We start from the raw sequence: 16,511 nt of genomic DNA, 5'->3' as shown, positions 1-16,511 counted from the left end.
GCAATGGACCTCGAAATCATTCGTATGGGTAGCAGAATAATCCGGGAGATGATATTCAGAACGATGCGATGGATGACTAGCTTCTGGTGAGAATCCCGGTAAAGTGTTGGTCAGCTTTCTTGTTGATAATGGGAGAGGGAAGCCTTATAGATGAGGGAAATAGGAGGGTGGGGTGAAGTAAAGAGGGTAAAGAAAGAAGTTGGAGGGTTAAGATTGGGTGAGCAGGAAGGTGGTTTATGGAATTTCTTCGGATGGGGGAGAGAGTTGTATTTTAGTGTTCAGTGTTGACCTCTTACTTTTAAGTTCAAATGGGAAATGGATATTCTTGTGATTTTAAATGGGATTGTGTATGAGATGGGGTGGGCGTACTGTTTTTGCTGAGTGGATGGGTGAGGTGGAGGAGTAAAGATGGGGACGAGTCATGGTTTGAAGTTTTGGAATGCTTAGGGGATTACTTATTTAAGTGAGTTTAAGGTTGGGTGCTTTTAATTTTGAGAGTATATTTAAAAGTAACTTGATTAACTGAGATGCAGTTTGTTCATTACGCTTGTTGTCGTAGTGTGATCTGGTTTAATTAAATTTATTTAAAATGTATATATTTCTGTTTGGAAGCGATCTATGAATGAGTTGGCTTTGCTTCGTCGGGTTGGAATCGACGTTTGAGTGAATGCTTTATATACTGTGGTTAATTAGCTATTTTTATGATGGAGGACTTGATGTAACTACGGGGCTGGGCGAGAGGTTGTCCAAACGGTGTTGAATTTAACTATTTATATAATAATAAACTGTATATCCATCTGTCAAACCGAAACATAAGCGCAGATATAAGCACATATACAACCACAGACACACATACATACGTACATATACATATACACACACATACATGTGCATATATACATACATATATATAGCATACACATACGCACACACACTGATCCATACCATGCATACACACATACACACTTAAATACACACGCATCCTTACATTCAATCACACATGTACACAATTACATATATACACATCATAAAACATACACGCCTGCACATATATGAAAAAAGCGCATAAACAGGGAACTACATATACATCCAGGCGCGCCTGCGCGTCTATCAGGTGTACAGCTGCGTCCATATACACGGCCGAACACCCAATAATCGTGAGCAAACGTGCGATTGTGGGTGTTCTATCAGTTATATTTACTGTTGTGGTTGGAATTCGGTGACTGTACATATGTATATGACGTCCTTGTGCATGCAATCGTTTCTTAAGGGGCAAAATTGTTTGTTCCGGCAATTACAATTTTGTGTGTGTGGGATCTGCAGTGGAGGGGCCTAGGCTTTTCTTATGTTAAAGTTGTTTGATGCTATTATTTTTTGTGCTAGGTTAGGCATAGTGGAGTAAAAGATTTTTATTGAGTTTTTATTTAATATAGTGCTGTATCTATGGGGTTGTTGAAAGGATTATTCAATTATTTTTAAAACGTCCTTTGGTAAATTAGTTTTTTAGGTTGGATCTGTATGGTGGGTTGAACCATATGGACTTTTTCGCCTTAATTTGTTACTATTCTTTTTATTTTGATTGCTGCTGGGGTTAGTCATAGATTTGTGTGCTCTGGATTAGCATTATCCTTGTTCGAGGAATTACGGATGGGGTTAGTGTTTTTCTTTTGGGTCATGCTATGCGTGATTATTGATTTATTCTTGCTGTTTTCTAGCTTGTTTCCTGTGTATTCTATCTTATCCGTATATCCTGAGTTGTGTAAGGCATCATTATAAAAAGTTGCTACGTGGCTAAAAGTTTTCTTGTCGGCTGATAGGCTTGATATTTAATACAGAACAGAGTAGTGATGACAGATTTGCTGGCAAAGAGTACCACAATTACAGGAGCCTATTATGCTTCACTTTTGAGGAAATTAAGGGAAGCTATCAAAATCAAGAGGCAAAAGGTACCCTCCTCCTGCAGGATAACGCTCCAGTCCACAACTCGCATGTCGCCAGATTAGAAGCACGGGTGTGTGGTTATGAAATTCTTCCCCATCCTCCCTACTCTCCTGACCCTCTGACTTTCACCTCTTCCCAGTCATGAAGTTGTTTTTGAAAGAAAAGTGTTTCCCAGATGATGCAGCCTTGATTTCTGAAGTCACATCATGGTTTGAGGACCAACCTGGCTTGTTCTACAAAAACGGTCTCCAGAGTTGCATCAAACGATGGGAGAAATGCATAACTCTTGGTGGTTTCTATGTACATAATGACTAATAACTGTGCCAAGTTCTGTTACTGTGCTGCTATGGGAAGTGGGTCAGGGGCATTACTTATTGCACGCCCCTCGTGTATATATATATATATATATATATATCCTCTTAATGTCTAATATATGTAGAAAAAGCGGTTCATCCTTCGTGGAGACGTGATGTTCCTCAATAAATAGGTTGTTCTGAAATTGTGTCGGGGGAGTCGGCTAATTTTAGTTAATGTTCGTAGATGTGATATGTACCACCTACATACCAGCAGTAACTATCTTAGTTGTATAAGACACGTTACTTGCCGCATAGTAGAATGTACAACTAGATAAAAATATATATTAAAATCGAGGCATAGCCAATAGATTGCGCCGTTGCCTATATGGTTAGGTCGTCAGTATTGCACATTTCATAAGTGCGACGACCTGGGTTTGCACCTATGTCGGAGCACGTCACTGATTAGATTCAGTACATCGAAACCCACTTAGGGTCTGGCGTTGTTCGTTGTCGATGCAATTGCTCGATTCCATCTAATTCTAGCTTTATCATGAAAAGGTGTATGTGAATGGGTATTTATATATATCTATCTCCTCTTAATGTCGAATATATATATATATATATATATATATATATATAGTAATTTACAAAATATATATGGTGATTAAGCTACACTGAATATTTGGCGTTTCATCCACTCTATGATTCGTCAGGCTTATGCGCGAATTCTGTGGTTGTTTATCGTTTTTATATTGTCCTCTTCTGTTGTGGTTTAAGGCAGACATTTTTTTTGTTTGTTTATATATAAATATACATATGTGTGCATACATATATGCACATATATATACATATATATACATACATATATGTGTGATCGTTTATGTATATTCATGTTTATTTAATTTATTTATTTGTTTATTTTCTATTGTTTTTGTTAGTTTTAAAACTATTTTGTATCGCTATCCTAGAGTAAATTTTATTTTGTGAACACAGTTATTTGCTATTTCTCTTCTACAGTTTAATAGATTTTGGGGTTCTTTAAAGTACAGGATAGCAAATTTTTCATGAAGGCATAATTTATCGTGATAATGCAAAGCTCAATAAATTGTTTTAGGGCTTATATCAATAAAGAAAGAAATCTATAATAATTTACATAGATCTGTTCATTTTTCAATGAGGGTAAGTAGAACTCTTTATACTGTGGTATTTTGAAGACTTATGCTTCTCGCTAGAAGAGAAGAGAAGTTAGGTAACATGTTAAAGACGTGATGTCTAGCGATATTTACATCATGAATGAAATCAAATATTAAGGCTGTTTGGATTGATCTCTATGAACAGCTATGTCTTCTTCCTCAATGAATGCATGTGCTTCCATTATAAACAAATATGTCTCTTTTTTATGTTAATTTCCATTTATTTCTAAGCATGCAAAAACTCTCCACGAATGTATCGATGATGGATACTAAAAAGTTTTGGGTCGAAACACATAAAAGCCTTTGTATAGCTGCACAGATTTGTATAGCTACACAGATTTGTATAGCAGCACAGATTCGTATAGCTACACAGATTTGTATAGCTACACAGATTTATATAGCTACACAGATTTGTATAACTACACAGATTTGTATAGCTACACAGATTTGTATAGCTACACAGATTTGTATAACTACACAGATTTCTATAGCTGCACAGATTTGTATAGCTACATAGATTTGTATAACTACACAGATTTGTATAGCTACACAGATTTGTATAGCTACACAGATTTGTATAGCTACACAGATTTGTATAACTACACAGATTTGTATAGCTGCACAGATTTGTATAGCTGCACAGATTTGTATAGCTACACAGATTTGTATAGCTGCAAAGATTTGTATAACTACACAGATTTGTATAGCTACACAGATTTGTATAAACACACAGATTTCTATAGCTGCACAGATTTGTATAGCTACACAGATTTGTATAACTACACAGATTTGTATAGCTACAAAGATTTGTATAACTACACAGATTTCTATAGCTGCACAGATTTATATAGCTACACAGATTTGTATAACTACACAGATTTGTATAACTACACAGATTTGTATAGCTACACAGATTTGTATAGCTACACAGATTTGTATAGCTACACAGATTTGTATAACTACACTGATTTCTATAGCTGCACAGATTTGTATAGCTACACAGATTTGTATAGCTACACAGATTTGTATAGCTACACAGATTTGTATAGCTACACAGATTTGTATAACTACACAGATTTGTATAGCTGCACAGATTTGTATAGCTACACAGATTTGTATAGCTACACAGATTTGTATAACTACACAGATTTGTATAGCTACACAGATTTGTATAAACACACAGATTTCTATAGCTGCACAGATTTGTATAGCTACACAGATTTGTATAACTACACAGATTTTTATAGCTACAAAGATTTGTATAACTACGCAGATTTATATAGCTGTACAGATTTGTATAGCTACACAGATTTGTATAACTACACAGATTTGTATAACTACACAGATTTGTATAGCTACACAGATTTGTATAGCTACACAGATTTGTATAACTACACAGATTTCTATAGCTGCACAGATTTGTATAGCTACACAGATTTGTATAACTGCACAGATTTGTATAGCTACACAGATTTGTATAGCTACACAGATTTGTATAACTACACAGATTTGTATAGCTACACAGATTTGTATAGCTACACAGATTTGTATAGCTGCACAGATTTGTATAACTACACAGATTTGTATAACTACACAGATTTGTATAGCTACACAGATTTGTATAACTACACAGATTTGTATAGCAGCACAGATTTGTATAGCTGAAAAGATTTGTATAACTACACAGATTTGTATAGCTACACAGATTTGTATAACTACACAGATTTCTATAGCTGCACAGATTTGTATAACTACACAGATTTGTATAGCTACACAGATTTGTATAACTACACAGATTTGTATAGCTACACAGATTTGTATAGCTGCAAAGATTTGTATAACTACACAGATTTGTATAACTACACAGATTTGTATAACTACACAAATTTGTATAGCTACACAGATCTGTATAGCTACACAGATTTGTATAGCTACACAGATTTGTATAACTACACAGATCTGTATAGCTTCACAAATTTGTATAACTACACAGATTTGTATAACTACACAGATTTGTATAACTACACAGATTTGTATAGCTACACAGATTTGTATAGCTACACAGATTTGTATAACTACACAGATTTGTATAGCAGCACAGATTTGTATAGCTACACAGATTTGTATAGCTACACAGATTTGTATAGCTACACAGATTTGTATAACTACACAGATTTGTATAACTACACAGATTTGTATAGCTACACAGATTTGTATAACTACACAGATTTGTATAGCTACACAGATTTGTATAACTACACAGATTTCTATAGCTGCACAGATTTGTATAACTACACAGATTTCTATAGCTGCACAGATTTGTATAACTACACAGATTTGTATAGCTACACAGATTTGTATAACTACACAGATTTGTATAGCTACACAGATTTGTATAGCTGCAAAGATTTGTATAACTACACAGATTTGTATAACTACACAGATTTGTATAACTACACAGATTTGTATAGCTACACAGATTTGTATAACTACACAGATTTATATAGCTACACAGATTTGTATAACTACACAGATTTGTATAACTACACAGATTTGTATAACTACACAGATTTGTATAGCTACACAGATTTGTATAACTACACAGATTTCTATAACTACACAGATTTGTATAGCTACACAGATTTGTATAGCTGCACCGATTTGTATAACTACACAGATTTGTATAACTACACAGATTTGTATAGCTACACAGATTTGTATAACTATACAGATTTGTATAGCTACACAGATTTGTATAGCTGCACCGATTTGTATAGCTGCACAGATTTGTATAGCTACACAGATTTGTATAGCTACACAGGTTTGTATAGTTACACAGATTTGTATAGCTACACAGATTTGTATAGCTACACAGATTTGTATAGCTACACAGATTTACGGCTACGAACGACTTGGATGCGATAGAAAAAGTGATTGCTAAAGAATGTCAACTGATGTAACTGTCCACTTACCTGGCATGAAGACTGGTAAGAATGCGTTCCGATTTTTTGGTTGTCGGTTTTATTTCTTTCCTAATATTTTATTTCAATCGCATCTTCTACAAATTCTGAAAAAGTTTAATTAAATATTAATTAGTATGAAAACAAATTTAACATTCAAAACAATTAAGGTGGAAAGTAAATAATATATGATGGACTCTCCCGTTTATTCAACGTATGATCTTTCGCCACAACAACTAAGTTTTTCAAAAATCTACACAGATAATTTGTTTATAGTGGTGAAGATTTTATGTAAACCCAAGCACACTTTTTAGTATTACTGCTAATCTTTGTCGGTGCAGATGACTACCACAAAACAAAATATACAGTAGACGGCAGGTTTTTACATCGGAGTTATCTTCTCCTAGATGCATGTCTTTACAGGGACTTGAGGTGAATCTCATATATATATACCGGTACATACATCACGTAGCCTTCTACAATGGTCACACAGCTGGTACTGGCCAGACTCAACGTTGCTTAACTTCGATTATTTGGCGAGACCGGTGTGTCAACGGGAGTGTGCCGTAAATATATATATATAAATACATATATATATAAATACATATATATATATATATATATATATATATATATATATATATATAAGAAAAACAAAATTAAAACTGTAAGTTGAACTTTACAATCAAAATTTATTGTTCGACTGAATACTCCAATAAAAAAGATACAAAGTCCTAATTCCGCGGATTTTCAAAGAATGCTATTCTTATTATTCTTCTCATCAGAGGACATAAAGAAATCAGAAAATTATATTTGTAGCAATGCTAGAATTTGCTAGTTAAGGCATTAAGTGAAACCGCAAGTTATTGTAGTTATAAATTGCCAAATAAAAAATGAAAAAATATTGGATATGTAAAAAAACTATATTATAACTATGTATATAACATATATATATATATATATATATATATATATATATATATATATATGCATATGTTTATATGCATATGTATATATGCATATATATGTATGCATGTGTGTGTATTAGTGGTCTGGCAAGGCCACAGGGAAGACAACCACACAAAGAAAAGCCCCAAGCAAAATTCATCCCAAAGCAGCAAAACTGAAGCTAGCATTCCAGGGCACTATATATACAAATATATACAAATTTGGGCATATTTTATTGGTTTGAAAATTTTTAACCATAGCATTATAAGCTTCAAAAAGCCTTAAAATTCCCATGTTGTTTCGTCCCATAGAACCAAAGATATAGACATTTTAATATTTAATTTGCCTGTGAGCGTATATATATATATATATATATATATATATATATATATATATATATATATATATATATATATATACGGATTTTTGGGAGGGGGCAATTTTGTAAGTTACAAATTTCAGCAATCTTGCTCAGAATTTTACAAATAAAGGCTCATTCGAAAGCTAATGACCTGAATTGTGTAGTAGGAGATGTGACATTTGCCCTACCGGTCGCACATATGGAAGTCATCCATCATCCAGAGAGTATTTTTTGCACATTTTTTCAGACATAAAATGTTTTGGCAAAGATGCATTATCTTTTCACCCAAAAAACACCTTTAAAATTATAACTAGCATAGGTTTCGAGGGTACTGAAAACGGAAATTACGTTGAAAATTCCAGGAAACGAGTAGTTTCCAAGATATTATTAAATTATGATTCCAGAAATTGACTGATCACTTTTCTACATTAATTTGACGTACAATGAGCACTTTTTGGGAGAGGGGTATGTTAATTTTTTAGGAGTGGTGTTTTTTGTGACCTGATAGACCAACAAAAACTTACTTTAAAAAACTTGCTCTCGATAGGTTTTCGGATGTGCTGAAAACGAATATTGCATTAAAATTTTCCGCAAATAAATATTTTTCGGGCATTAAGCAAAAATGTACGCGCTGACGCGTACAATAATGGCCACTACGTATAGCATGAATAATTACAATACAATAGTTTTATATATATATATATATATATATATATATATATATATGTGTGTGTGTGTTTGTGTATATATGTATGTATATGTATATGTGTATATCTAAGTATATTTATGTGTGTACATATATGTACATATATGTGTGTATATATATGTACGTATAATATGGATAATTGATTCAGCGTGACAACTTCCATGGCCGTTTGTAAGGTTTAGTAATAACGGAAACGTGCTTATAAATAAAAAAAAAACGGAAATAAATTACCCCGGACACGAAAACAAAATAAGAAGAGGAAAAAAGGGAAAAATAATTTTTCTCTTTTTCTGTTTATATATGTATATATATATATATATATATATATATATATATATATATATATATATATATATATGCACACAAATATATACACACACATATATATACACATATCAAAACACACACGCACACACACACACATATATATATGTGTGTGTGTGTTTTGATGTTTATATATATGTGTGTGCATATATATGTGGGCATATATATATATATATATATATATATATATACTAGCATTTCAGGCCGGCGTTGCCCGGGTGTTTGGATGTGTATGTTTAACAAAAATAAAAGTGGTGGTAAGAAGGCAGGTTCGAACCCGACACACGAAGGAGGAAAAGAACGGGAAAAAATCTGACGTCTTTGCTGTTACGACCACCGCCTAACCGGAAGTGACGTAGGGCTAGACAATCGAAAGGAGAGTGTAACTGTATATCTGTACGTGATGTTGCCAAGCTAATCAAAAACCTTGATTCCAGTAAAGCAACTGGCCCTGATGGTATTCCAATTATAGTACTCAAAAAACTTCAACCTGAACTAGCGCCCATACTTACAAAACTGTTTAAACGTTGTCTTAAGGAGAATAGTTTCCCATCTCCCTGGAAAATCTCATCAGTATGCCCTGTATTTAAGAATTCAGGTGATCGCTCATCCCCCTCTCAGTACAGGCCAATAAGTCTCCTGTGCGTCATGAGTAAGTTGCTAGAATCTGTATTAAATACAGAAGTAATCAAACATCTCAACAAAAATAACCTTCTTAGTGACACTCAATATGGTTTCCGTTCTGCTAGATCTACAGCAGATGTCCTTACAGTTATATCGCATAGGATTAGCAAATCTCTCGACGGTGGCAATCTTTCTAGGGCAATTGCTCTTGACATATCTAAAGCCTTTGATAGGGTATGGCATAAAGGTTTACTTCATAAGATCGCTAGCTATGGTATAGCTGGAAAAGTCTTCTCAATTATTAAATCATTTCTTTCTGATAGGTTCATAAGAGTAGTAGTTGAGACAAATCAGAAGCTCACAGTATTAATGCCGGTGTCCCTCAGGGATCCATCCTGGGCCCAACTCTTTTCCTGATCTACATTAATGATCTTCCAAATCATATCCTTACATCATTTGTAGACATTTATGCTGACGACACTACCATTTATGGTACCACATCTAAGACAGTAAACGAGCAAGTTCTCTCCAATTCTCTCTCCTCTGATCTTGAGCACGTAGTACAATGGGGAAAGGAGTGGCTGGTTACTTTTAATGCATCTAAAACCAAGCTTCTCTCTTTACATCATCAACATTCTAATCCACATTTGTCATCAATTGAAATGAATGGCTCTCGTCTTCAGGAGGCCTCAAGTTTTGACAAGCTTCTGGGCTTGACCATTACTCCTGATCTTAAATGGAACACGTATATCAAATCTGTTGCCAAGGCCGCTGGAAAAATGGTGGGATCTTTCTATCGATCCAGTAGATATCTCACTGCTGATGCTATTCTCTATCTATATAAGAGCCAGGTACGTCCAAGGATGGAATACTGTTGCCACATCTGGGCAGGAGCTGCTAGAAAGGACTTGTCCTGCCTTGATAGAGTTCAAAATAGACTTCGTAGCCTCGTAGGAGATGTCCTTTTCTCCTCCTTGCAACCTCTATCTCACAGAAGAGATGTTGCGAGTTTGTCTCTGATGTATCGTTATTTTCATGGAAAGTGTTCAACTGAGCTTCAATCTATGGTCCCCCCTCGCCAAACTTTCACAAGAAACACTCGTCTAGCTGTAAATACTATCAATAATTTCCCCCACTCTTTATCTGTGCCTAAACCTAAACGTAGATTCCATGAACAAAGCTTCTTTCTTAGAACTGCACGCCTGTGGAATTGTATTCCGTTTTCCTGCTTTCCGGCTGTCTACAATATGGTTTTGTTCAAGTCTAAAGTAAATAAGTTCTTGATGAGCCGTTCCATATAAGTTATTAAATTTACCAAATTTTCATTACTAATGATTACTATATTGACCAACTTCTACTGTACACTCTTTAACCCTTATCCTTGAGTGGCCTCTGGGCCTTGATAATGTGGTGATGCCTTTGTAAAAAAAAAAAAAAAAAAAAAAAAAAAAAAAACTTTCAAAAATATCGGCGAAAAAAGCGACCGCCGCACCCCTGTAGAAAAGTGCCCAGTTGAAGGTGAAGATATTAATGTTTTTAGCCAATTTGTCGGCATTTGTCGTCTGAAAGGTCGAATCTTAAAACGATACTGATCTGGGTAAAATTCGTCGGCTCTGTCGAAAGTTTAAGGCAGACATGCAAACATACATGATGATTGTAACGGCTTGTCAGACGAGAGCCACTCTGTCAGAAACTTAAAGTCCATGAGCCCAAAAATGACTTCCATCGCCACAGGACCATTTTAATAGACAAATGCCTGAGGGAGTATCTATACACAGATGATGTTACAGAGTCTTAGCTTTGTACGACAGCTAAGTCTCTTGTTTCAAAATGTTGAGATCCAACAACAAGCAAGAGCAAGATAGCCAGCAACAAGTTAAACTGCAGACCAGCTAAATGCAGGTACTGGTCTCCCACTTTATGGCTTTTTAAATCAGAGATTTGTTTCTCCTAGAAAGGTTGCCTTCACCACGGCTTACGGGAGCCCTCACCACCTCAACACACACATACATACACACAAACACACGGTGCTAGTTGACCGTTGACCCCGAAAAAGGTTTCATTCTCCCTTTGGAAGGTCTTGTTTTTAATCCTTCAGGGAGACTAGCAACCCTCCTCACCAAACAAGTCTGGTGGGGGAACCAGTTTAGTCGCCGGTGACCCGACCATGAAGCAGGTAGTACTGGGATACATTGTACCAGAAAAACATACATACACACATACATACATATATTGGTAACTAAATATTTTCGACCCAAACCGATTAAAAAGCTTGCCCCATCTCTGACTCCCCTTTATGCAAAATTTCAAATGTTTAGACCAAAAATTGTTTGAGTAATTTGGTAGAGACCGCAGAGGTCAATTTTTTTAAACTTTGACCCCTTAACACTTATTGTTTTGGGCTCAAATCAAGTTATCCATGTCCAAGGAACCTATACCTAAAATTTCAAGTGTTTAGACCCCCAAATTGTCAAAGGAGTTTGGTAGAGTTCTCAAAGGTTAAATCCTTGAACTCTGACCATTTGACAGCCCGAAAACCGATCACATAGATTTTCTGAAATCTCAGTACCCTGTATATCAAATTTAGAGTCTGGAGACTAGAAAATGATAGAGTTATTGTTAGGGAAATGTACACAGACATGTTTACTTTTATAGATATACTAGCATGGGTGTATGTTGAGCAAAAAAATAAAAAAGCGGTCAATTTTAACTTTGACGCCAATTATGATCCCTTAACATTTATTATTTTGTGCTCAAACCAAGTTATTAAGCTATATCCATGTTCAAGGAGCCTATATCTGAAATTTCAAGTGTTTAGACCCCAAATTGTCGGAGGAGTTTGGTAGAGTTCTCAAAGTTCAAATCGTTGAACTTTGACCCCTTAACAGCCAAATGTCTGGCCGAAAATGGATCACAAAGATTTTTCCAAATCTCAGTACCCTATATATCAAATTTCGAGTCTGTAGACTAAAAATTAACAGAGTTATTGCGCAGGGAAATGTACAGAAACAGACAGACAGACAGACAGACAGATAGATAGATAGATAGATAGATAGATAGATTAAACAAAAATATATACGTATACATAAATATATATGGAAACAATATTGTGTGTTTTACGCAAATATTATGCAAGTATAAATCATGTAGAATATCTGCATGAATATAATTACACGTAATAGTTAACTAAAGATGATCATCCTATAAGAAAACCGAAAAAAAAAACTAATAGGGAATTAATTAAAATGAATGTTTAAAAGAATATACAAGTTAACTTGATCTTTTGCAGATGAATTCAATTCCATGATCCATATATAAGAAAATTGTATTTTCATTTTAAATAAATAGAAAAGAGGGTTTTTGATATGAATATCAATACACACAAAAGAAACACGAATTTATAGGTGTAATAGAATAGATAGATAGATAAGAAAAGGTTTGAAATAATTAGGTTATGCCTCAAACTGCGCCCATTTGGATAGATACGTAGGCAAGCAGGATGTCGTCTAGACAGAAAGAAGAAAGTGAATGAAAAAGCGGTGTTAACATAATCTTGGGGAAAAATAAAAGTTCTCTAAACCAAACTATACAGTAGAAACCTAATTAAAGGTATAAACATATGGGCAGTGTCACTAGTTAGATACTCTGGACCATTTATAAGTTGGGCCAAAGAACAGAGAAATCTCGACCAGAAAACCAGGAAACTCATGACAATGCACAATGCATTACACTCAAAGGATGAAACTGACTATTTGTGAAAAGGAAACACAGAGGAAGACGTCTCGTTTGTATAGAAGACTGCGTTAATGACACAAAAATGAATTAGAAAAGTAGATAATGCACAACACTGAAAGAATAATTACGGCTGGGAAAGACACGAAAAAAAACAAATAAGATGGAAAAAGAAGAGACGAGGAAAAAAGTGCGAAAGGGAAGCAGGTACATGAATGGGTCATAAGGATTTAAAAAAGTTAGACTAACTAAGACACTTGGAAATGGCTACAAAAAAGGAAACTTTAACAGGGGAATTGAATTCCTAATAACAGCCACACAAGATAACGCGATTAGCACCAACTACATCAAAGTAAAGATCGACAAGGCCCAAGAAAGCAGCAAATACAGACTCAGTGGACAAAGAGACAAAACAATAAACCGCATAATAAGTAGATGTAGCAAACCAGCTGATAAAGAATATAAACAAGAACAGATCAAGTGGGGAGGGCAGTGCACTGGCAATTATTCAGACAATTGCATCTGGAAACCCCAGACATGGTACAAGCACAACTCGACACCATTACTGAAAAATGAAAATAACAAATCCTATGGGACATGGATATACAAACGGATAAACCCACATAAGTAAGAAGATCGGATGTCATAATAGTTAACAAGAAGGAAAGGTCCTGTCAGATTGTAGATTTTGCCGTTCAAACAGATCACAGAGTGAACATAAAGGAGACAGAGAAGCAGAGCAGATATAGGGAGCTGGCCAGAGAGCTCGAAGGGATCTGGGAAATGAAGAAAGTCAAGATAAAACCACTATTAGTAGGAGCACTAGGAACAATACCGAAAATCTTTGAAAAAAGAATGAGAGAGATTGGAATCAGAGATATAACTGAGAAGATACAATGGATAACAGTACTGAAAATTTAAGAAATATTAAGGAAAACCCTTGAATGCCGAGACTAACACATGAGCTACAGATGCAAACTTGACATGAAACTCAAAGGAAGATCACATGAAATCGTATAATTGTAAAGAAATCTTTGATGATGGCCCGTGTGACTACTCCTAGTGTGTAAAATCGTTATAATAATATTAATACTCTTAACATATATAAATATAATTAAATAAACAGTAGTTAACTGTGTGTGTGTGTGTGCATAAATTTAAAGGTATTCAGGAGATAAACCCATTAATTAAAACGAGGTTATTAAGAATGTAGTTTAGCAACTACGAGGGACGTGCAATAAGCAATGCCCTTGACCCACTGTCCATAGCAGTACAGCAACAAAACTTGGCACAGTTATTTGTCTTTCTCTACATAGTAATCACCCAGAGTTATGCATTTCTCCCATCGTTTGATGCAGCTCTGGAGACCGTTTTTGTAGAACACCCTAGGTTGGTCCTCCAACCACGACGTGACTTAAGAAATCAAGGCTGACTCATCTGGGAAACGCTTTCCTTTCAAAAACAACTTCATGGCTGAGAAGAGGTGAAAGTCAGAGAGTGCAAGGTCAGAAGAGCAGGGAGGATGGGGGAGGATTTCATAACCACACGCTCGTGCTTCTGATCTGGCTTTGGTGTCTGGATCGTAGTGATGAACCCAGGTTTCATCCTGTGTAGTCAGTCTTTTGAAAAACTTTGACTCATCTTCTTGGCACATCTCCAAATTCATCCTCGAGCACTCGACGCGTTCTCGCTTTTGGAATGGTGTGAGCAACCTGGGAATCCGTTTGGCAGACACCTTATGCATATGCAAATAGTCATGAATGGTTGTTTCCACAGACCCTGTACTAATCTTGCCATCTTGGGTTATTTGGCGAATAGTAATGCGCCAATCTTCCAAAATGGCAGCCTCAACTTGACGGACAGGTGCCTCATCAATGGCAGAAGGGGGGTGACCAGGTCTGGGAGCTGTTTCCACAGACTTCCGGCCATGTTTGAATTCACGATGCCAGCGTTTTACAAGGTCATATGATGAAGCATTATCACCATAGGTGTCTTTCATTTCATTAAAAGTCTGCTGTGGTGTGCGTCCTTATACATAAAAACCGGATCACTGCTCGACATTCAACAGGCTCCATTTCACACCTGACTCAGTTCAAACACCTGAAAAACAGAAACCACAATTAGTTCAGAGCTGTAATTTGCCACATAACCCGTAGAGATATAAATCATTGCACAGGAAAAATTTCAGCTAGATCGGACAACTGGAAGTGGGTTAGGGGCATTACTTATTGCACGCCCCTCGTATGTAATATTTGTCAATATAAATAAAAACACATTATACACACACACACACACACACACACACACACACACACATATATATATATATATATATATATATATATATATATATATATATATATACTTCCTCTATGTTTTTCCTGTTTCTATTTCAATACAAACCTTAATCCCCATCTCTTCTTTTCCGTCTTCTTCACATATAGTAAAGACCATTTCCTTTTGATTTTTGATGACATACGATGTAACCTCCTGATAATTTTTTTTTTTTTGATTGCTGAATCTCTGAATAATTTTCATTACGGACTATGCATTTGTATAAAGCAATATCGCCTGAAGAGCTCTCTAGTTACTAGTAACTGACTCACCCAACATGCTCATTGTAGCTAAAGAAAAAGTATATATTGCCCTACTTAGATATTGAACACTCTTGTACTAATGTTAAAACTGCATTGGTTACTTTACTTCTGGAAAATATTAATCTCGAATTATATATATATATATATATATATATATATATATATATATATATATATATATATATATATATATATATATAAACTACGAGGGGCGTGCAATAAGCAATGCCCCTGACCCACTTATATATATTAAAGCACGTTTTATTATATTTTGAAAGAAAATATACGATGCGTGGTAGACAAGCAGATATATTTTGCCCTATAGATAGACATATATGATTCTATCTATTAATTCATATAGTTAAATATTATTCTACTTTTGTTTTCCTATATATCTTTCTCGTATTAATATACGCGATATGTGCGCTCCCCGCCCACTTATGTGTGCGCTTTGATACACAAATCCCTCGACACATTTCTGTCTACGTTTGATCATCAATGATATTTCTCATCTGAAACCGCCCCTAATCGAATCTGATTTTCTGCTTTGATTGATTCAGACGGATCGATCATTTAGTGTCCATTTTGTTTTCTTGCTAATTCAATTTGGAAATAAATAAAACCGCACTGATCAATCCATTAAGTCACAAAATACAGAACTGAAAACCATAATCTCCTTCACAAATATGCTCCACACGGAAGGGAGCGTAACTGCTACTGGCACATCTCAGCGATTGACACACGTGCATGAGTTGCGTTTTTAGAGCCTTACTCTGTCAATATATGTAAGAGATATAAAACTTTCATGGCATGAATGCATAAATTCAGT

The 16,511-nt window shown here is 35.2% G+C and overlaps 2 long non-coding RNA genes across 3 annotated transcripts in view; one reads left to right on the top strand and one right to left on the bottom strand.

Annotated features, from left to right (window-relative positions):
* The window catches only part of LOC145268758 (uncharacterized), a 467,671-nt gene that overhangs the window by 237,274 nt on the left and 213,886 nt on the right, over nucleotides 1-16,511 (bottom strand). For both annotated transcript variants that reach the window (XR_013864921.1, XR_013864920.1), the window contains exon 2: nucleotides 6,403-6,497. This is a non-coding gene — a long non-coding RNA (uncharacterized LOC145268758). The remainder of the gene's footprint in view (nucleotides 1-6,402; nucleotides 6,498-16,511) is intronic.
* LOC145268759 (uncharacterized) overlaps nucleotides 1-16,511 on the top strand; it is a 347,300-nt gene that overhangs the window by 187,746 nt on the left and 143,043 nt on the right. The window lies entirely within an intron of this gene.

The sequence above is a fragment of the Euprymna scolopes genome, chromosome 44 (genome assembly GCF_053919585.1).
Source record: "Euprymna scolopes isolate OS-2025 chromosome 44, ASM5391958v1, whole genome shotgun sequence".
Lineage (NCBI taxonomy): Eukaryota > Metazoa > Mollusca > Cephalopoda > Sepiida > Sepiolidae > Euprymna > Euprymna scolopes.
Note: the sequence above shows the minus strand (reverse complement) of the source record. Positions and strands in the feature narration are given on the sequence as shown.